The sequence below is a fragment of the Polistes dominula genome, unplaced genomic scaffold (assembly GCF_049000335.1).
Source record: "Polistes dominula isolate Pdom_NZ unplaced genomic scaffold, Pdom_raw_medaka contig_79, whole genome shotgun sequence".
NCBI lineage: Eukaryota > Metazoa > Arthropoda > Insecta > Hymenoptera > Vespidae > Polistes > Polistes dominula.
The window spans coordinates 5,057,644-5,081,703 of NW_028300916.1; the positions used below are offsets into that span (position 1 = coordinate 5,057,644).

Below are 24,060 nucleotides of genomic sequence, written 5' to 3' on the forward strand. Positions count from 1 at the left end.
TATATAAAACGACGAGTCAGACTCGTTCACCGTAATTTCGCTCAAATAAACAGATATAGCGTTTCACTCGTCAAATGTGTATCGAGAAAAGGGGTTAAGATTTTACGATTAACACAATTTTTGCAAGATTTAGTAATATTTTTCTACTCGTGATGAATTACATCACGAGTTCTCTTCTTATATTGAATTAATTTATCCATTTATACATTAAATTTGATCTCTTCATTTATTTCTTCATTAAATGTAGCAATCGTTAATTAACATCTTTGTTTAGAAATCACAAATTATACATAAGTTAGTTCGAGCGATATCATTGGTACATAAACGTAATCGACTGACGATGAGCTAAAAGTGATGAGAAAGAAAGAGAAAAATAGATAGAGAGACAGACAGACAGACAGACAGACAGAGAGAGAGAGAGAGAGAGAGATTCGCGTGGCTCGCAGGATGCATTGTGCGCGTGCCTTGTGTTCCCTCAAGTTTTTTGCACCGACTCGTAACACAAAGTGACGAAACAGAAGCAACAAAACGTTATTGGTGAATGACCGGCACGGAAATGATCGTTATGCAACACGAGCTATAGAATGACGAAAGAAGCAACAAAATGAAGAAGAACGTTTGCTTCAGGCAAAAGAGAGAGAGAGAGAGAGAGAGGGAGAGAAAATGATTTAAAAATCCTTTTGGCTAAGGTCTAAACGGAAATTAATTTTATACCGGCATTGACGAGAAAGGGTGGGTTTTATTGTAGTAACTATACGTACTTACGTAGTATTGATTCAACACGGTAATTCTGCTCGACTTAAACTAACTCGTAAAAAAAAACAAGGGTTGAGCATATCAAAAAATTTCGAACGAAATTAGTGTAATTATTGGATCGTCTGTGTGTGTGTGTGTGTGTTATTTATTGGCAATTTTTGTAATCCTTTGGATACATTTGACGAGTGAGACTCGTCATCTGTTTTACTTGGGTGAAGTTACGGTGGACGAGTCTGACTCGTCATCTGAATTTCAGAAGCTTATATAAATATATTAAATATATAAATATAATATAATCGTATAAATAATATCGTAAATATATCGTCGTGTCGTGGCTCTTTGGGCTCACGGGCGTCAGAAATGGGATGCCATTGGGACCACCGCCCAACATTCGATGTTGATGAGCTTTGGGGGGACCCCGGACTGTGCTGCACTTCGCACGGAGGACGTGGCTGCCCACGGGACCAACCACAATGATAGGTGCTCCCCGCAAGGGGCCCCGGGCACAATGGTTCAAGGACTGAGCACCCGGGATAAACTAACTAACAAACCACACGAAAAAAAAATACATTATATTTATTCCAAATAAAATGTATTACTTTTACATATTAATCCGTTATATTATATGCATGAAAATGTTCAAATAATTCAACACTCAGTAGGGTTTTAATCTCGTCGTGTCGTACAAACACACAACAAATTCTTCTTCATACAAGAGATTATTACAGAAAAAAGATTCTGTTTTTACAAATTAGGATAAATTATCGAACGATTTTCTCTCTCTCTCTCTCTGTTGTAATTCCATCTTTATCAAAGTTTCAACACCTAATCCGTAAGAACTTATCTCCATTTCTAAAATGGAAAGTATCTATCTAGTTAATGTGCCATGTGAGTCCCGTATATTGCATATTACGTAAATAGTTGGTGTGGGAAGGGGTGGGGGGTGATGGGGTAGTAGGGAAAAACTATAAGTGAATTTTAGTCTGACGCAATTCTCTGTAAATTGTAGAATATTATTAACTCGCTCGATCGGGTAGAGTAACATCTCCTTTATTAGTACGTGTTAAATTAAGCTTTTGTAAAGATTTAAAAAAGTATCGAAAAAAAAAAAACGATAATGACGTCTCTAATTTTCATTAACATCGCACGTTTTAACTCGCTTGAACGAACAAAATTGTCAAGCGAGTAAAATGTCCGGCACGTTGTTGTGTCGACGCAATGACACGACATGTAACAAAACGACACGACACAACACGACACGATACGATACGATACGAGACGATACGATGCAACCAAGCAACGTTTGCTTGATAGTCGCACGCTCGAAGGATTAAAGAACGTATAGAGGAAGAGCGTTCTTCTTTCGTTCGTTCTTTCCTAGTCCCACGCATAATAAACCAAAGGCATCATCATCGCTTTAAAACGATTCTTCCGCTTGGTATGCGACCCTTGCTAGATGATACGTAGGCGTCTTCTCTTTCTATCTTACCGCACGTTTCATTGAAAAAACTCTCAGAGAGTAGGGGTAAACAGGAGAGGGGAGGGAGGGAGGGGGGGAGAGACATTAAAGAAAAAAGCTAAAAAAAAAAAAACAACAACAACGTTCACAAATGCGCGCGTGGGCAGCAGGTGTGTTGTGTTTTATGCACGTGCGGATAGGATGAAATTGAAGCGTGCAAAAAGATCGACAAGAAGAAGAAGAAGAGGGTGCCCATTTAGTATCCGGCCCTGAAGTTTCCGAACGCGAGGGTGAGGATGGCAGGGAGAGAGGGAGAGGATGAGCGCGCGTGATCGATGAACGGAACTGCGGCACAACGGTGACGTCATCTACGACGTCGCAGTATGACGTCATTGTTGGGAAGCCAGCGGTAAGGGGAAAGGAAGGGATGAATCTACGCGCGCGTAGGCACCCAGGTAGATATCGGTGGTTTGGGGAGAGTGGGTGTGGGGGCGAAGGGGGTGAACTCGACCGACTGGAGGATGTATGTTGACGACCGAGAGTAGCGCGCGGTAAAGGGAGGGGAAGGGTGTTCACAAAGCGTCGAGAGTAGTTGTTGGTGTGGGATCGACGTGTGTGCGTGACGACGGGGGCGGACAAGGCCGCCGTTTAAAGGGGATAACTCCTACGGATATCGAACGTTCCTTTTAACAGGTGGAATCTGAAACCACCGACTATCTACTACCAACCAACCACCACACGTCTTTTCTTATACTTATACGTTATTAACTTTTGCAAGCTATTCAAGAAGCTTTTTTTATTTTTGTCTATCTTTACCTATATATATATATTACTATACTATATTATATATATTTAATATAGGTATAGTAATATAGTAATATAGGTATATATCTAGTTATTCGTCTAGTTATTATTACGTTTCATGAATTTTGTTCTTGATATTTTCGTCTCGACGTGTTTAAATACAATTCCTAAACAAATTTCACAACAGTCGAGTAGTCCTTGAATGGTTTTTTATTTTATTTTATTTTCTTCGTGTGTGTGTGTGTGTGTGTGTATTCATTGGATCATAGCAAATACGTCGAGAAAGAGAAAGATAGAATAGAAATGTTGGAATGCTTTTGATATTTCGTAGGATGATAGGAGAATACGATCGATCGAAGCCCGTTTCTCGAAGGCCGAAGCCCGTTGGACCTTCGAAGAAGACACGAAATTGAAGTCTCAAATAATCCGTAAAAAACACGAATCCTTACGCGATAAGAATGAATGAACGTGATTTTGAACACTACCAGTAACATGGTATGATTCTTTTTTTTTAAGAAAGAAAAAAATGGCTATCGAGATTTATCATCTTGGTCGAGTGAGTTGTGTGGCCACACACAGACGACGACGACGACGACGACGACGACGACGACGACTTTAAAACAACGATTAGCCCCGAACCCTATATCGGGTTAATTACTTTCGCACGATTCTCTCGGCAACTTAACAACACACTTTATCAGATTTTCTGTCATCTCGTTTGTTCGTTCGTTCGTTCGTTCTTTTCCCTTTTTTTCTGTATTTTTTTTTTCCTTTTCGTTTTCATTTCTCGCACACACCCACGCGATTTTATGTCTACTCGTTATAATGCTTGATTATGTTAGTCGTTGTTGTTGTTGTTGTTGTTGCTACTAGTCGACTACTTATCGGCCTAACGCTTACGATCAGATAACTTTCGTAGAATCGTATAAAATACTTTTGGTTTTTATACACGAACAACACCGGATTTATCTAACACACGCACGCGTGTGATTTTTCTATTCATATCTATCTCTTTTGAATAATTAATTTTTTACTATTTACAAATTAAATTTTAATTATAATTTTAATTTATTTTCAATTAAATAAAATTCAATGTTAATATTTTCATACGATATTATGAAAAATGAATCGTTAAATAATGTTTATTATTTTAATATCATATATATATATATATATATAGAAATCATTTAACGTTCAAATGTAATCCTTTAAATATCTCGAAACAAAAAGATATAGATATGACTTAGATCACTTTCATAATTATAGGGACTTATATCTTATTCGATATAATAGCCGAAAACGAGGACATATATATATATTTTTTTGTATATTTTTCTTTTCTTCTTGAAACGCTTTGCGGTGTGCCACTTGAATAAAAAAAAAAAATAAAAAAAAAACAGAAATTACCGTGAAAGTTTCCGTTGCGGTATATCAATTAAAACTTAAAGGATTTTCTTCTATAGCATTCATTTTATACCTTTGATCTTTGCCATCTTTCTGTAAAAAAAAAAAAAAAAAAAAAAAAAAAAAAACAAGAAAAAAGAAAAAAGGGGAAAATCATCGACGAATAACATAACGTTTACGTCTAATACGTTAATATTATACGTTACACATGTTGTTAAGGTAAAAGTTTAGAGGAAGTAAAGTTAAGGATAGAAAGATCTCGGTTTAGTATCTGATCGAGAGGTAAACACACGAAGAAGATCCAAAGAATTCGGCGCGTCTAATCGTCTCCTGGATTCTAGCCAGGATTCAAACTCTCCTACTTATTTAGCTATTCCACAAACCCGATTTCTAGTAATATATACTAAAACATTATTTCTTCGAACTAAATAGAATTAGTACAGTAATGTTTTATTATTAAAGGGAGGACACGATCATCATCACCACTATCACCATCACACCATCATCGTTTCTTATCCGAATGTTTCATCTTACTATCTATGAAAATAAGACGTCAATATATCTAAAGATGTTTTGTTAACGTTCTTAAATTTACGCGTAGTTAAACTCAAGTTAAATCAGCAGCGTGTTAGTAGAATCATGTAGACGTCTCATCGATCATTCATTCACGAGTAATGAATTTTTAGCGTGACACTTGGGCATAGCCACTATGTAACATCTTGGCGTAATTGCAATGGTACTGAGGACACACATAGACATACACACACACACACACACAGAGATACAGTTTCTTTCTCTTTCATTCTGTCTTTGTAGATTCTCTGCAAAATAAAGAAGGCTTGTTTGGTTGGTCAAGCACGAGGGAGAGGCACGAATTGGCTTTACGAGCCCGACGGCCTTGAGGCCCAACGGTGTCTCGATCCACTCGTAGTCGGTCACACAGTTGTTTGGTATGCGGAGCTCGATCTATGCGACTAAATCAGCAGCCGGTTGTTCTTTCGTTCGTTCGTTCGTTGCACGTTACGTTCTGCGTGTACGAACGAGTCCTCTCTCTCTCTCTCTCTTTCTCTTTCTTTCTAATAACACATACAACACATATTATTCTTCTGAATAAGATGCACATCGTGAAATTCTCCCTTTTTTTTTCTTCTTAACACTTGGCACGCGGTTATACTTCGCCAGCGTATATACGCGTGCAGCGGGAGTTTATTTCGTGAATCGCGCGGTAGTTTGATTGAAACATTTTTTATCTTATTTTTTTAGATCTTTGTCGAATTATATAATACATATGCATTGAAAAATGTACAATTCATCATATACATAGCCTAAGTACTTTGTCTACTTCACTGTATTATAATTATACGTTATCAGCCACATCCATATCACAAATATACTAAATACGTATTTTTACGTAATCCGCGCTCCAGTGACAGACTGCAATAAACGTAAAAATACGTTTCCCGCATTCAAGTTTCTACAATCGATAAGCAAAGATTTGTTAAAGAATATTAACATTTTGAATGCCATGCCAATTTTACAGGGATTGTCCGTGGCGCCGGTCACCGATGGCACCCATGGCGTTACTGCTAAGTTGAGTGCCGGTCACCGGCGACTCCTGTCTCATTTAACGTATTAAAAAACGATATATGAAATTTTTTCGAATGATTATATACTTCGCGAAATTCCAGTAGCAATTGAGGAATATCATAAACACACACACACACACACACACACACACACATAACTTCCATCAAACACGTATTACTCGGCTACCGTGTTTTAATACGTACCATTTGCATTCGGTAATGTCGGAAATATAATTTTATGTTTTTATTTTTCTTCACTCTCTCTCTCTCTCTCTCTCTTTCTCTTTCTCTCTCTCTCTTTTTATCTTCCCGTTGCACGGGAACTTGCAAAGGAAAAACTACTTGGCGGGCGGGCGGGCGGGCGCGCGCGAGCGTTCCACCGTGTTAATAGACACGACGAGAAAGTTAGTCTAATCTAACGTTACTTCAACTCGATATTAACATTGAAAACCTGTCTACTCGAAGAATATTTTTATTTTTTTGTCTTCCCTTCGGTACCCTACTATACCTAACGGGCTGTACATAAGTCACGCATCGACGAGTTTAAAGCCAATGTGTTTGTTCTACTAGCCGATACAAACCCCACATGCTAAAAATATTTGTCAAATTTCATTTGTTCCTTTTTTTTCTGGGGGTGGTTGTAATCGTGTTGTTGTCTTTTTTTTATTTTATTCCTGGATGTATTTCAAATGTCTCTTCTCTTTTTTGTAATTTTTTTTTTTTTTGCTTTATTTTTACTATTAATTAACAAAAAAAAAAAAAATAAAAGAAGAAAAATAAGACGGTGAGCTCGTTTGCGAGATAAAAAGTCATTCGAAGAAGATAATGTTTAAAGGTGTATTGCGAAATATATCGAAGATACTCACTGAAACTCTCGACACCCACTTTCGTTAACGTGTACACACTTTCGATCATAAACTTTATGTCTTTCTATATATAAAGTATAGATCGAAGTAAGTGATAAAACGAAAATGTACGAAGGAACGAGCATAAAATGACATGCCTACCTCCTAACCACTGTAAAGTAAGATTATGCGAATGAAAACGTTACGCGTCTGTTAAAGTGCACTTGCTTTTTTTCTTTTTTTTTTCTTTTCTTTTTTTTTTCTTTTTTATTCTTTTTATTTTCTTTTTATTTTTTTTATTATATTACTTTTGGTCTGATAGGCAGTTAGGAGGTAGTCACACGACACACGCGGTAGTATATACCCATAACATCGTTGGAAGATTGTCAAAATGAGTAACGAATGATGGCGTTTAACGAGCCTTTCGAACCACCACTGTGTTTTCGATCTCGAGATCAAACGATAAGAATGGTAGAAGTATATGGGACCAGTTAACAAACGGAAAAGATAAGCTGTAGATAGTACCCAGCATTCGTCGCTTCCGAACGTGAGATTCGAGATATTGTCCATGTTACCGGCAAAGTTTCAAACAAATCCGTTATTCTATAGAATGCCTGAAAGAAACTAACAGGCAATGTATGAAATGCACTCATATTTCGCACATTTTCTAGGATTGATAAATCGGTAAAAATATGAAATACATTTTCGATTCATTTTGAATATCCTCCATTATTTTTTGTCAGGATAATAATATTTGCAATTTTTATTTTTTATATATTATTTATATATTTATATTATATTAATATTTATTCGTGTGTGTTTTGAATAACATTTGTATATTTAATGAATGCACGTCATTTATGTAATAGTTTTACCTTTGCTCAAATAGTACCTTTATTATTCCATAAAATATCTAGGGAAAATATATAAAAACTTTTATATTTCATACATTGTCTAAAAAAAAAAAACACCAGACGACATTCTATAGAATGCCACGTAACATCGAGACGATACTATTCGTCGTACCACCTTTTCTTTTTGAAATGAACAAAAGAATGACTATAATATCCATAGAGATTTAGTTGCAACTCTTAAAGAGAGCTTTTCCTCATGGCATATCTCAAGAACGTATTCATCATGGTTGTTTCGGGGTCACGGAACCTGCAGATCGTTTGCTCGCGCGGTATGGGTGTCGCGTATCGGTTGCTCTGGCGCATACCAACCAGAGAGATCCTATCTGTTGTGTCGCGTTGAAACACGCTCACGCACCAACTCTGTGCACAACTATACCCCGAACATATTCTCCTCTCTTTTTTTTTCATTCTTTTTTATTCTCTTCTTTTCTCTTGCGTCGTTCTAAGAAGGCAAACGCAGCAGTAGCAACAACACAACAACAGCACGCTCGTAGAGAAATTTCAAGGAGAAATCGAAATCGATATGAGATCGTTCCCGAAAGCGGTTCTCCGACTTTCCTTTAACCGTCCTGCCACACACACACACACACATACAGGTTATCGTGTTAAAACGTTTTCGATAACGGCACATCTCTAACAACACAGCTAAATATCTACACCAACGTCTAGGTATTGTACGTTACCAACTACTACTACCTGTGGCCTTCCTGATCAGAAAAGTCGATTAATGGAAGATACAAAGTTTGTCCTCTTTCTTGGACACGCACGTCCTCGTGTTCGAGGACAATAAGAAACTTTCGAAGGTCTCGTGTAACTTGTTTACTCGAACGAGTTATTAACAAGATCATCGAACTTGTATAGTAATACTTTGTATGTGTGATGATCAATGTTACGAATTATCGATATATACAAAAATTGTTGCAAATTTTGTTCAATACCTGTAACGATATATCTCGTTGTCTTCCTTTTTTTTCACGAGAGAAACTCGCATATCGATTTTTCCTTGACAACGATGACAACGACGACGTTCAAGGACGATCCGCGTAGCCGATTACCAAACATTTGTATCACTCCCTAGCACCTTCGCCCTTCACCTTCACCCGCTTTACCATCCTCTTCTCTCTCTCTCTCTCTCTTTCTCGTTGCTCGACATAGTACGGCCTACTAACTTCTCAACATTGATTTTCGTAGCGTAGCGAGAGTTTCACGCGCACAACCTCGTTCAAGGACGAGACCAGGAGCTACGATCCTGTAACCTCTCGCGCACGAGAGCTATGAGCTTCGAGAGACATGATCATTTGTGCTCCGATTACGATCAGATTCAACATCCTCCAGCGTAAAAACTTGGACGATGATTAACGAGCCTATCGATCCGTGCTTCGTTACTAAGTCGTTGGTTAAATCAATCTTAAATTTATCACGGGTATAATAGAGTAGTACGTGTGGTTAACCCGTAATACAAACCGTACGGGGTCACGCAGGGTTTCCACTTTCAAAAGAGGTCATTTGACTTTGTATGCAGGTACTTAAACAGCCTCCTCCTATCCTTCCGAAAAAGATAGATATCTATATTTGCACAGATCGCAGATAGAATTTATTTTAAGCGCGGCTAATGGAACTTAGACAAATTGGTTAAAAGTGGAAAGAAGGTAACGTTCTCGTTATAAATTTTACAACAGTTTCAACACAGATCGAACTTTGTAAAAGGCTAAAACGTTACGTACGTCATTTGTCCTAAGGAATAAAAAAAGACTTATTCCTGATTATTTCTGTAATTCGATTCGATTATCGGCTAATACAACGGATTGCTAGTTGTACTTACCATAGATGAAAATCGTTTACATAGTTCCTCGTTTCCGTACCCTCACCCAACCCATTCTTTCATTTTTATTCGTTTTTTTTCCGTTCAACAACCCAATATGAATAACTACCTAACCTATTACTATGATGTATTTACGAACCATCACCTTTGGCACTTGTCTGTTACGTCGTCGTTGTCTGGCAAGGGTTTGCGCAGGAACACGCGCAGGATCGCGATCAGGCTGTGTTGCGGTGCTCTTTTTAAAAGTAGCCAGCCGCCAACCAGCGAGGCCTATCGGACTTGAACGAACGAAACGAAACGAAACGAAACGAACGAAACGAAACGAACGACGACGGTTTCTGCCTCTCGTACTTGTGCTTCGGTTTTTCTCGCCTCGTCTAAATTTACACGCGAGCAATTATGTGGATCGTAACCGGTTTCGACTTACCTACCGCGCTCCATTGACTTCTCTCGTTGCGACTTTTGCGACACGGTCGACGTTCGATTAGAGGATTTTACCGAACGCGTTTTCAATTCCATGACCGAGGAGGAGGACGAGGACTCTTCCTTACTTATTTTCAAGACAGTTTTGTTTAAAAAAAGGATTCTCAATGTTATGTTCAATAATGTTTATCTTCCGTATCATCGTACTCGGTTAAATTATAAAATAAATCGTTGTCCTTGTAATGTAATTTATATATTCGCATAACACATCAACTTATTCAACAATATTCGTTTTAACGCATCAAGATGTTTATTCTAATAGATTTGAGATGTTGATTATAATAAATGTGTGTGTGTGTGTGTAATAAAATATTTTTATCTATCAAAGGGTATCGCACAAGAGTGAGAGTCAATCGTGATAAGGAAAAGACAATCAACAAAGTCTTAAAAGTTCACGTCACGGTTCGTTCTTGTACAAGACTCGATACTACTACTGTTAGGTAGAGTACACGTGCGTCGCTCGTCTCTTTGCGTAATAATTACAGTCGTTGGTTGGTTGCTATTTGCGCGCCAACGCGAGATATTTTATCTCGGTACACTTATTAGACTTGGTTATAGAATAGTGCAAAGAAATTCTTCGACCGATTGTCTCGGTTAGAGACTTATGCTAATTATTATTACCATAGGAGTCACATATATACATATATCGTTGCTTTATATCAACTATGTTTCATTGTATTAAACATAAGAAAAAAGTCATGAAAGATCCATACGATGATGAACATTGTTGTCGAAAAATCTTGTCTCTATCTTTAATATATGACAGCCTTCGTCGTTTTCTCAAGTACGTTCGAACCTTCGGGCTTTGTTGCTCGCCTCGAACACACAAGGAAGAAAGTATTTTAGCATGCATTCGATATGTCTCTGTGTGTGTTTGTACATATGTATTTACAAACTCGCACAAACAACCTACGAATACGCCATTTACCTCGTGCATGCTATCGGCGCCCTCTGTAATTACTCCCTCGTGGCGATTTAACGTATCATTAATACGAGTTACGTGAGCAAACACGTTCGAGAGGTTGCAGAAACGTTTAATATCTCGTTACCTTGTTTTCGCTCTCGTTTTTGCTCTCTCTCTCTTTCTCTCTTTCTCTTAAATACAGAGAAGAAGGTTCTCCTCCCGTTTCGTTAAATGATTTTTGATGTTATATTTCTTTTGACAGGTTAAGGAAAATATGATTAGAGTGAATTTTGTACGATGCGCGCGCACAGCGACACAAAATAACATTTTAACAGGATGAAGTTAGCTGATATATTCGATATATTCGATATATCTCCTTGTATTTCGTTTCACCTCTTGCATTATACTTCCTTTCTTTTTAATTTTCTTTTTTTTTCTTGTATTCACTTTCGAGATGAAATTCGTGGAAGAGTCACTTACACTCGCATATTTTTGCAATCAACTAAAACGCCTCAAGAGTAGTCTTTAGGAGTTAGAAAGTTGTTTAAACGGCGAAAGTGTAGGTTTGGTAGGATTTAGGAGCCTCGACAAAACATCGATCCTTCAGTTAACAAAAAATAATATTTTTCGGTTAGTATTGACAAACCTATTATAAAGATTTGTTTATCAAGCCATCTATTGATCTACACCATATCGAAAGAGGGCAGGAGGAAAGATTAGAAAGATTTCGTGATTTAATATTCCGAGATCGTTTAATACGTTATCTTAGCTTAGATCTATTGAAAAGTATATATCGATGCGAGGAGAAAGATCGATGATGATTATTCCATGCCGAATCATCATCATCGTCACGGATTATATGAAAGAAAGTGCGCGCCGGATGATACTACTCTCCTGGAGTACGGGGTAGGAGGGGATAGTGGGGTATCAGGAGGACATCAGCTTCGGAGGAGTGCAACACAACACAACACAACACAACACAACACAACACAAGACAGGAAAAAGGAGACAGCATGCGTGTACGCGTGTGTGTAAAAGGAGGCTAAGAGAGAAAGAGAAAGGTGAAAAGAGAAAGAGTCTCAGAAGGGGAGGGCTGGCGGGGGGGGGGGTCCATGCCGGGGAAGGAATGACAAAGTGAACGCGATGAAGATAAATCGGGATTGGGAGTGGGATTCGGATTCTTGGTGGGGGTTGTGGTAGTGAGGTGAAGAGGAAGGGGATAAACCATGGGAAATGTTCGGCCCTTCGCTTAACGCGTCTTTTGGTTAGCTGCGCGCGTTCACGGCGATTCGCTCGCCATACGGCAGGCGAAGTTTGTATGCGAGTTAAACTCGCCGCAGGCGGTATAGTAGAAAGCTAGATGGGATTAAGGTACCTATTACGATATTCCTACGATTACATCCTCCTCCTCCTCCTCCTCCTCCCGCCTACTCAAAGATTTCCATTGCGAACGAAGATCGTAGCACACACGACCGGAATCTCCCAAGCATTTCTACGAATATTCTTATTGAACTTTTTCCTTTTGTCCCTCCCCCAATCTAAATTTGAGATGAAACCTTGTAATTAGTAGATCATAGAAATAATAATAATGATAATGATAGATAACACAAATTGTGTGTGAAATATATGCGTAGGTTTATATATTATATGTTAAAGTAACATTAGTATTAACTAACGAGAAGATTACCTATCTAAAAGATACCTTCATTGGTATCTTGTTAAGAATACAAAACATGTTTTAAAGTCGTTTTTAACGAATCATCCTTAGATGCAATCAAGACTATTAGACTCTAGTTTTCATTCCACGCAGAATATATATATATACAAAGTGTGTTTTTTCTAGGATACATCAACCGATATATGGCATGGTGTCGATAGGGGTTTTTATAATGAAATTACAAGGGAATAAATCTTTAGACAGGTCGTTTAATCAACAACGATAGTAAAGGTTTTACTGAAAGTAATAGGCCAAAGTCGGAATCTAACTCGATAAAAAAAAAAAAAAAAAAAAAAGAATCAAATAAAAAAGCGAAACGTTTAATCAAACGGTGATCGCTTAATCGAGCGTGATCAACTTAGGTTAGACGAGTCTGCTACTCGTCTTACGAAATATTTTCAAAGAAAGATTACACGTAAACATAATAATAATAATAATATCTTCCACGTAGTAGTAGTAGTAGTAGTAGTAGAATAAGAGAGTATTATAACACGATGTATTTTCGATGCGTTTCGGTTGCATCTGTGAAAGTTGTGCATCGGATACAAACGATAATTCCACCTCCGCGTCAACTTATTTCTTCTTTGGATGATCATACTTCAACGTATATGTGTATGTATGTGTGTGTTATCGCTTACGACCTTATTTGACGAAGATCCTCGTCCACTTGCGGTTTCGTGAAAGTCTATTTCCCCTCCTTGTCTTTCCTCCCCCTTGGTGTTGGCGTTCAGTGTCAGGATTAGTTTCGCAATGCGCTCACTACTAGCGATTTCCAGAAACATTTTGAATCCTCTAATCCTTCGACGATACTTGCTATTTCGAGATTTGATTGATCGATATGTTCCTTTCACCGAAAGATTAGATTTGTTGCTGCTTTTTTTTTTTTTGTGTGTGTCTTTTTGTCACTTTTCTTTTTTATATAAAAATCTTTTAAAGAGGAGTCAATGATAACGGAGTTAACCTTAATGAATATTTCATTAATGAAATCTCGACAGGTGACAATGTTTCTTATCGTTTTCTTACAGTCATCTTTTTAAACACGATTATATCACATTTTTCTTATTTCTAATCATATCTTAGTTGTATAATACATTTAAATAGACATAAATACAAATTAAATGAAAGATATGTCAGATAATTCGATACACTAATATTATCGTGAAATTTTGAATGACGATGAAAACGTCAATCCTGGGTACAACGGAGGGGGGGAGGGTTTAACAAGTAAATTGTTAAAATAGATGGTGCATGAGATGATGCAAGATTGATGAAACGAGAGTGCTTTTCAAGTCAAAATTTAACTTGCAACTTGAAATTAATACGAATCTATTTTAACGGACATCGTGTTAAAACACATACACATACGTACACAGTTTCTTCGTATTTCTGATCTTATTATTTTTATTTCTCAAATATAATTAGCTTAATTTTTGTCTTTTTTCTTTCTTCGAGAGAAAAAAAAATCATAACCTAAAATAAAATTTGATATTTTCAGAAAGACCATTATTTAAAGTATCATTATGATTGCTACTTTATGAAATGTATTTTTACGATTTTTCGAAAACCGTCACAAACTATTATTACACAACGAACTGAAGATTAATCTACAAGCCATTTATTTGATGACACAAACTTTACCATTCGTATTATGCTAAATTAACATTTATTCTTTATTTATTAACCTCGTTTCTTCATCATTGTGCACTATTATCAATAATATTAATAAATAATGTATTTAGCATTCAAAGGGTTTTTAAAAAAAAGGAAGAAGATACAGGTGTTAAGTCTAGTGCCATCTATTGGCCATAGATTTTGATGAGTGGGGAAACAAATTTAAACATAACCTAAACATTTATCTTTAAACATCATATTTTGTTTCACATGAGCCACAATAATGCGTGGAGGGGTACAACTAATATCTCACATAAAATTATCTTTACAGATACAAATTGCACAATTTACAGACAAATCAATTTCATTCGTATAATAATTTAATAAGATTTATCGATTAGTCTAGAAAAAATTATTTCTAGATTCTAATGGTAAGAAGGCAAGAAGAAAAAAACCGTCAGAAAAATGAGATTACTCGTAATACTAAGTTCTTTTCTAAAGAAAGTTCCTAATCGATTTGAGGATATCGATTTTAGTCTCAACCGACCTTATTAATCGATAATTATCTATTCGCACGGCCTCGCATAAGCGCGATAACCTCTGCAGATCCTTTCTCCTTAAACGTACACGTTGAAAAGTTAGCCAGTGCAACAGTTGCAGTTGCAAACTCCAATGAAGCAGCAGCAGCAGCAGCAGCAGCAGCAGCAGCAGCTGATTGCAAGGTGCTAAACACACACATACACACACACACGTGTAAGATTCGTCTTTCATTTTCTCATTCAACGGCAATTCATTTATGTTTTTCCTACCAATTACGAAAATAAAAAGAGATAATAATCGCATACAATTTTTATCGACGCAATCCGATTTGAACATACGGTGACGCACCGTTCACCGTTGATGTCAGATGTATCGTTGTGTACATAGTACAGGTAAAAAAAAAAAAAAAAAAAAGGAAAAGGTAGAAGTACAACTAGAGATATCAGATCGCATTTTCTTCTTCTTCTTCTTCTTGTTCTTCTTCAAAGAAAATGATTATCCCGTTAGTAGGATGACTGTACCTTTTGTCCTTAAGACCCAACGACCTTCTCGACTTGTTACCACTTAAGTTGAAAAGAACGAGAAAGGTATAGAGGATGATGATTCCTGCTGTCGTCAGCGTTCCATATCTTCGGTTTCGATCAAAGAGAAATCTTATAAACTCTTACAATTAGAAAGAAAAATCTTTCGCTATTGTGGCGCGTTAAGATCGTTGTTAAGAATTGTTCTTTTTTTTTTTTTTTTTTTTTTAATAGTTAACACGTTAAATATTTACCTTGAAACTATAATACGCGTTGTTACCTTCGAATAAATGTAGGATAAACCGTGGGATAACACATAAATTAATATATAATATATATATTATAATTATCTAAATTATTAATAAATATTCTATATAATATATTATTATATATTATTATATTAATATATTACAATATATTATATATATTATATTAATTATATTAATTATATATATATATATATATATATAATATCAATATAATTAATATAATAATATTTAAAAAAAATAATAATATTATTATATTATATATTATATTAAATTATAATAAAATTAAATTAATATATAATTATTATAATAATAATATATATATACGAAGTAAATTTGATAAAAGCTAAGCTGTTGGTTCTTCATAGAAAAATTGCACTTTCCTTTCTTATTTTTTTTTCTGTTTTTTTTTTTTTTTCATAAGATTTATTAATCTATTGAATAAAAAGATAAAAACATCAGGAGATTAACCATAAATCGAAGCAAATTTAAAAGACAATATGGGTAAAGATTACCATGGAATTCTCATCGATAAAATGACGCGTCCGTAGCATTGAGCCGAGATACGACACGGTACAGCACAACACATAAGATTGGCGGCATGCATGATCCTCGTCGTCGGGTCGGGTACGAGAACCTATTCAACGGCGTGTAATCGATGGTGTGCAATTTACGGTCCGGAACTTTCGCGGGAGAGGTACACGATCGACGTCGAGATAAACGCCTGCACGTGCCATGAGTAATTGCCGAGACATTCCAAAGCGTAGCCGGACATTGTTTATGCTCTTGTCTTAATATCGTGTTACCGTACAGGTAAAGTTCGGTTTAAACGTTAAAATCCAACTTTTGTGTATGTGTATGTATGTATGTGCGTGTATGTGTTTTTATGTATAGATATAATACGATTGCCATATCTAGGTATTATAATATCGTGACACACGATCTTCTAATTTCTTTACGTTTAACACCTGTCATCGTTTATTACTTTTTTGTTATATTATTTTTTATTTTTGCTAAGTTAATTTCAACTGGTCTTGCGAGAAAATAGAAAAGAATAATCCTTATGGTGGGGAATCATCATTCGTCATCATCATTCCTCTCTCCTTCGAATCATCTCCGATGCGGCGTCATCGCTCGATTAGAGATCCGCCATGGTTTTACGCATATGATTTCGATGAAAGTAGTCACCGATCATCGTCCTTTCTATCACACACTATACCTATTATATTATATTATACAATATAATATATTATATAATTACAGTTATTATTGTAGACTAGATGACGATATATATCTATATACAGTACCTAAACATGTTATATATCAATACAAATAAAAATTATTTTTATATATTTTGTTTCTACTTTTTTTCTTTTTTTTATCTACATAAAAGTAATAACCAAAAAATGTATTTTAGGAATTTAATTGAATATTTGTGAAAAAAAAAACAAAAAAACAAATTGTAAGAATATTATAAGAAATAATTTTAAAAATATTCACCTACAGCGATTGGTTAGTTTAAAATACTTGTCGTTTCTAGGCCCAAACCAACTAGTTTTCGTAGCTTAAGTTGTCTTGGTAGCTCGATTGCAATTAAGACCGGTCGAACCTGCCCATGTTGCGGACGAACCAAACGTGGTGGCCTCTTGCATAACTATCCAACGCGTTTTGCAGGATGCGTCGTCGTTTTTCGTTACTTATTATTTCTTATTATTCACTACTACCTATCTTCTTCTTTCCTACCTGTTTTCTTATATTTCTTACCTTTTCTCTCTCACATGGCAAAAGTTATCACGGATACGTTCTCTTTAGCAACTCTCCTCTCATCGTTCCTGCTTCCTTCTTCTTGCTCTTTTTGCTAGATTCAAGTACGAATAATTGCCGGGGGATCTTACGTGTTCATCTTGTAAAAGTTGACCGGCGATCTCTCAGATTTATGTGCGTGGACTTTCTACGCTCACCCATCGTACGAAAGAGCATTAGAGTATGTATGTGTGTGAGAGAGGGAGAGAGAGAAAGAGAGAGAGACTCGTAAAACACGAATTAAGGAGGAACGTTGAGTAAACGTGTAAATAAACGTTCTATAGGAGGACATAAACGACATGGGAATCGGGTTTTGCACCAAGCTTCTTCTTCGTCGTCGTCTTCTTCTTCTTCTTCTTCTTCTTCCTTCCTACGATCTAATCCTTTTTCGCTTTGAAACGAAAAAAAAATCTATTTAATTTCAATTATATAAACTTCATAAACTTGATGCTGTTAGAAATTAGAATAAAATGAAAAATACAAATGTAAAGATTAATTATGTAATATAGTTTCACAAATAATAACATTCAAATCTGTTCGACGTAATGAAGATAAAAGTATTAGTGGTTTTAAACTAAAATTATATTTCATTTAATCAATAATTATATTAACTGTAAGAAATAATGAAAATTTAATTAGAACAAGTGGAGCTTGAATAATATTAGCACAACTTTATATTTAAAGTATATTGACAATTGAAAATATATTAATCGATAAATATAAAAAAAATATATATTTATATATATATTATAATGTATATATTATTATATACATTATAATATATAATACATTAAAAAAAATTATATTATATAATTAATGTAATTATAATAATTAATTATATATAATATAATATATATTATATAATATATTAAAAAATTGAAAATATATTAATGATACTTTTAATCAAATTTAATGAAATATATAAATAACTCAATATACAATTTTATATACAAAAACAACTTAGAGATTTATCTAAACTTACATTTTTACACTTTATTCATGTAAAATCGATTTTATGCATACCTTGTTATTTTCAATTATAATTCAAATGCAAACCTTGAAATATCTGAAAATAAAAATAAATGAATTTACCCTACTTAATAAAACAAAAATAATAACTCACAATAATATATATATATATATATATATATATATAAATATAAATTGTATCCGTTATTTCAGTTACAAAAGTAGATCGAAATAAATAAAAAAAAAAAAAACAATCTTTCTAACGAGAGGTTGAAAGTTGCGAGAAGGAAGAAGGGCAAATTGATGTCGGAGAGTTCGACGCCCGAGGAAGCGGGAACCCCTTTCAATCTCATTTCTCTCCTTCCTTTCGGTCCTTCTCTCCCGACCTTCTTAAAAAAGGGAACCCGAGTGAGCAATCGATATACTCGTCTCTGTAAAACACGCATGCGAAGATCGGAGTGTGGGTGGAGCCCGACCTCGACACAGCCATCTTGCTTCTTCTCTCGTATCATTTCTTCAAACTTTATTATATTTTGTACAATTTCTAAAAATAATCGATAAATTAACATTTCTCTTCCCTTCTATATCTATATATATCTATATATATCTGTCTCTTTCTATCTGTCGCGTTTTATTATCTTATTTTTTTCTATTCCATTAACTTTCTTCTTCTTCTTCTTTTCTGACCAACTCGTCCTCTGATTCGCCTCTACTACTCAATGACGAAATTGCAAATTTCGCAAGACAATGTTACCAGGAATATAATTGCACTTGGGTAGTACCTTGTCTCTACGATGGGAGATTTCTATTTGCCTAGTCTTTCAACTTAGGAATTCAAACGTTCAAAACGTTTATGTGTTAGTAGTTGGTAGTAAGTAAAAGATGAAACACAAGTATCGTTCTTACGGAGAGAGACAGATAAAAAAAAAGAGATAGAAAGAGACAAGAACACACACACACACAAAATATGAATGAAAGAAAGAAAGAAAGAAAGAGAGACAATAAAGGATCTTCCATTACGTGTCTGTGTCTGTCTGTCTGTCTGTGTGTTTTTTTTTATTCTAACTTACGGAAACTTTTCATATGATTTATTACCGACATGTTCGGTCCTAACACGCTTATTTTCCTCTTTTATGGTTGATCGATAATTTATCGTCGTTCGAGAACGTCCAAATCTCTCGGTAACACAACACAACGATCGGTTGTGTGTTTCTTCGTTCATCTTCTTCTTCTTCTTCTTCTTCTTTTTCTTCTTCAAATAGTAAAAATCTCTCTCTTTCGAAGAAGAAGAAGAAGAAGAAGAAGAGTCGTCTCATCTACTCGAGTAGTATACTTGCCTAGTATACAGATACAACTCGTGAGCTAGAGAGGATTTCCTACGGAAGATTTACGGCTAGACTTTCGCCTTGATGCACGCCCCCTCCCCCTTCCCTCCCTCCCTCCCTCCCTCCCAATCTTCTTTTTCTTCTTCTTCTTCTTCATCTTCTTCTTACACGATGGTTATCATCGCCTTTTTTACGTCGTTTTCGATACCCCCGGACAAAAGTTTCTCTTCTTCTTTGACTTTTTGTTCTTCCTCTTTAATCTTGAAGATCATCAACCAAATGAATTAACCAATTAAACTACTGTGGCGCTTCATTTTGAAAGTGTGCACCGCTGTGTGTCGTTAAAATCGACGGACGATGAATTTTGTTGAGGTTAACATTGCCCATTTTTCGGTTAAAATGAAATTTAAAAATAAAAAAACAAAATAGTAGTTTACAAATGTTGAAATTATCTCGATTATGACTATATAGATATAGATATAGATATAAATATAGATATACCACACTTTCTCTTATTACAGGATCGGTAATCGGGATATCGGGAAGCCATTAGATCCATAAAAAATATACGCGTATACAACCACACACACACACACATAAATACGTACATATAATTCTCTTTTCTAACATCGCTAACTGTCGACGATTGTGTTGTATAATTGTAATTTAAATTTGTTTTTCAATTTGTTCTTTTCTTTTTATTCAAACGACTTATCGATTAACACGTATACAAAATTGTTCATGTCAAAAAAAAAAAAAAAAAAACATTATTCTTATTTCTAAGATAACTTAATTATAAATTTATAAACTTGTTTATTAAAAATAAACGTGTCCTAAAGGAACCTTTGAAAAGACGATAAGAAGAAAAATTAAATGAAAAAAAAAAAAAAAAGAAGCCAAGAATTATTTATTACTTGTGTCCATTAGTGTTAAATTAATCGTCTTGAAAAGTGAAGATAAGTTTAAAGGATACCTAAATAAAAAAAGAGAAAAGAGACAAAAAAAAAACGAAATGGAATTGGGATAGCTCGCTGCACCCATCTCGTGAGGAGATTTTCCGTTCTCTCGGCGGATCCCGTGTCACAAACCCTTTCCACTTGTTCATTCGCGAAGGTTGTGACGGAGAGTGCAAAGGAGAGTGCAAAGGAGAGTGCACCAAGCTATCGGAGCTAAGTCGGTCTCACGGTAGTTGTTTGGGGTCAGGGGGCGATATAGGAACGAATCTACCTACCTACCTATCTACCTACCTACCTACCCATCAGGTCTGCCTGTTTACCTGCGTGTCGCAAGCACCTCTTCGTATTCTCCTCCACCTCCACCTCCACCTCCTTCACTACCTTCCTTTTTTTCTTATTCTTATTTTTTATTATATTAATATATATATCTCTATATATATATATATATATATATAAATTAAAAATTATAATAATATATAATAATATATTATTATTAAAATATATAATAATATATATAACTGTAAAATAAAGACTTTAATTATTATTTCTTGTTTTTTGTTAAATAGATGAGTTAATCTTTTGTAATATCATTAATTATTTTAAATATTATAAATACGAAACTTGTTTTATTATAAAGAAACGTAGCTTTGTCTTTAATTCTAAAGCCAACATCATATCAAAGATCCAAAAACTAATTTTAAATACCCATTACATATATATATTATTTTGTTTATATGTATTTTATTATATATCTTATTCTTTCACCTTCTTCAAGGTGCAATATGCATCGCAGTTTCAATACGTCCCCTACCAATCTGGTTGGTTGCATTCACCCACAACGATTTGCCTCTTTTGCCTTCTCTAGCAAGCAGCTGGAAAGGCCTATATACACTTTTACATACATTGTGTAGATGTATAATGCGTATATACACACAGAGACACACACAAACACTGAGTTACACGTAAAAGCTTTGAAAACGTGCGCGAACATTATCGGGCGCCACGACTCGTGCTTCTCGTTTCTCTTTTTCTTTTTCTTTTACTTTATTTCTCTCTCTCTCTTTTTCTCTCTCTCTCTCTTTCTCTCACTTTCTATCTTTAAGTTCTCGTTCACTCTTGAAACAGTAATACCCCAGGATTGCTTTCTTAGATCGTCCTTTTTCCCCGTGGGAACAATCGTTTTAACGGAACTTTGTCCGTTCGCGCCTTCCTTAATTCTACTTTAGATACACACACGTGTATATATTGTTCTCACCGATATCTGTTTAAACGTACAAGAAAGGTAAAAGAGAAAAAGAGAAAGAGAGAGAGAGAGAGAGAGAGAAATCGACGATTATCGGGATTACTAACCGTCACGATTCATTTCCAACGCGTTATGCGATAAGCGCAAAACAACGTGTGCTAAGAAACTCATTTTCTATCTATTTTTATTTATCTATCATAATATATACAATGATAATAGGATTCGTGAAATATTTGCAAGAAAAAAAAAGACAAAAAAGTGATTTATCGATGAAGTTGTTATGGATAAAGTGAAAAAAAATTCAAAATATATAATATATATATATATATATTTTTTGTTTTTTATTTGTAAATTATATTTAAAAATTTTTTAATATTAATATTATATATATTAAATATAATAATATATATAAATATTATATATACTAAATATAATAAAATATATAAATATTTTATATAATAATAAATTATATTTAATATTATTTAATTTATTTAAATAATTTAAAGAATTTTATTATTATTTAATATATATTATTAATAGTATTATTATATTAACATAATATTATTTATAAATTTATTATTTATATAATAATAATATTAATATCATTAATATTATAATATATATATATATATTTTTGTAGGATGATGTTCATTTTAGGCGCCTTAGAAATTTCGCCTCGAGCATAATACATTTTATTCAAAGAAAGTATTTCGTATATGAGAGAAAGAGAGAGAGAGAGAGAGAGAAAGAGATGATGATGGATCGTCAATATTTAAAAACAGTTCTGAATATGTTTTGGAAGATTTTTTGTTTTCTCTTAACGAGAACAAATTTGATTTCTTTTTTTTTTTTTTTCGAAAGGTACCTCGACGCAATATGAGAATCTTACAACGAAAAAAAAAAAAAAAAAAAAAAAAGAAGAAAAGAAAAGAAAAGAAAAGCAACATGTCCACCGGGCATTGGACGTAAAACTACTCTACGATAACATTAATCTCCGACAAAATTTAATTAAAGTGAAAGCAGAGCCCGTTGCGTCGCGCACGCCACTCGTATATCAATACCAACCAACCTTTTTAAATATCCCATAGTATGGGACACGAAATCGGCGACTTTCAAAATAATATCCTTTTCATTGGGATAACGAACGACCAATATCGTATCTACTTACTCTTCTTCTTATTCTTCTTCTTTTTCTTCTTCTTCTACACCACCATCTTGTTTATTTGAGAGTATTTTTTAATCGAACCCTCACGACGCTATCTATTTCAGTTCGCTAATGTCTCGAAAGAAAGTTTACGAATGGCAGAGACAGAAGAGACTCTGAAAACAGGTACGATATACATGGACTGTATAAATAAGAACAAAAAAAAAACCCCCGTGAACTTATTATCACCGAAAGGTGTTACTCTTCGTATCAGGAGTACACGTAAGATAATTCACTTAAGAAAATAATTCAACGTCAATAGAAGGGATAATTGGAATGAAGAGAAATATGCCCAAGTGTTTTTTCTGTCTTTTTTTTTTTTTTTTTTTTTTTTTTCAAAGAGAGTGAGAACTCGTTAGCGTTTTACGTATTGAAATATAAAATAAAAGGATAGATAGTGAGAAGATTTCAGGAATATCTCTTACTTAGCAGTGAAAGGGTTAATTATGATCGTTCGTTCATTCGTTCGTTCACTTGCTTGGTTACTTGTTCGTTCATTTGGAGTCTCTCGAGCGTACGAAGCCCGTTCCGGAAACCGTTTCTTACGTGTGGGCGAGAAGCCGAGGCCGAGTTGAGACCACCAACTCCCCCAGACTCCCCAAGTACCCAGACCAAGTAACACTCACAGACATCATATCCTCGGATTGAGAGAGTTTCGATCGAAGACAACACACATCCTCGACAAACATCTTCTTAGTCGTTGTACTTGTATATTTACACGCGATTACGCGTCGTCGTCATCGTCGTCGTCGTCGTCGTCGTCTTGTGCAGGTACGACGCACTGAGAGATCAGGTCCCACTTTCTCCTCACGCAGATATAATATAATAACCCGTGTGCGCGCGCGCGCGCACGAGCCTCGTTTAGGTGTGCCAGGTATACAAGATGAACCATCACTGATCAAATTCGTTTAATCTTCTTTCAGCGTTT

General features: G+C 35.0%; 1 protein-coding gene across 2 annotated transcripts in view; it reads left to right on the forward strand.

The window, feature by feature from the left end:
• Hr38 (Hormone receptor-like in 38) overlaps positions 1 to 24,060 on the forward strand; it is a 53,809-nt gene that overhangs the window by 13,208 nt on the left and 16,541 nt on the right. The gene's annotated exons all lie outside the window — the stretch shown is intronic.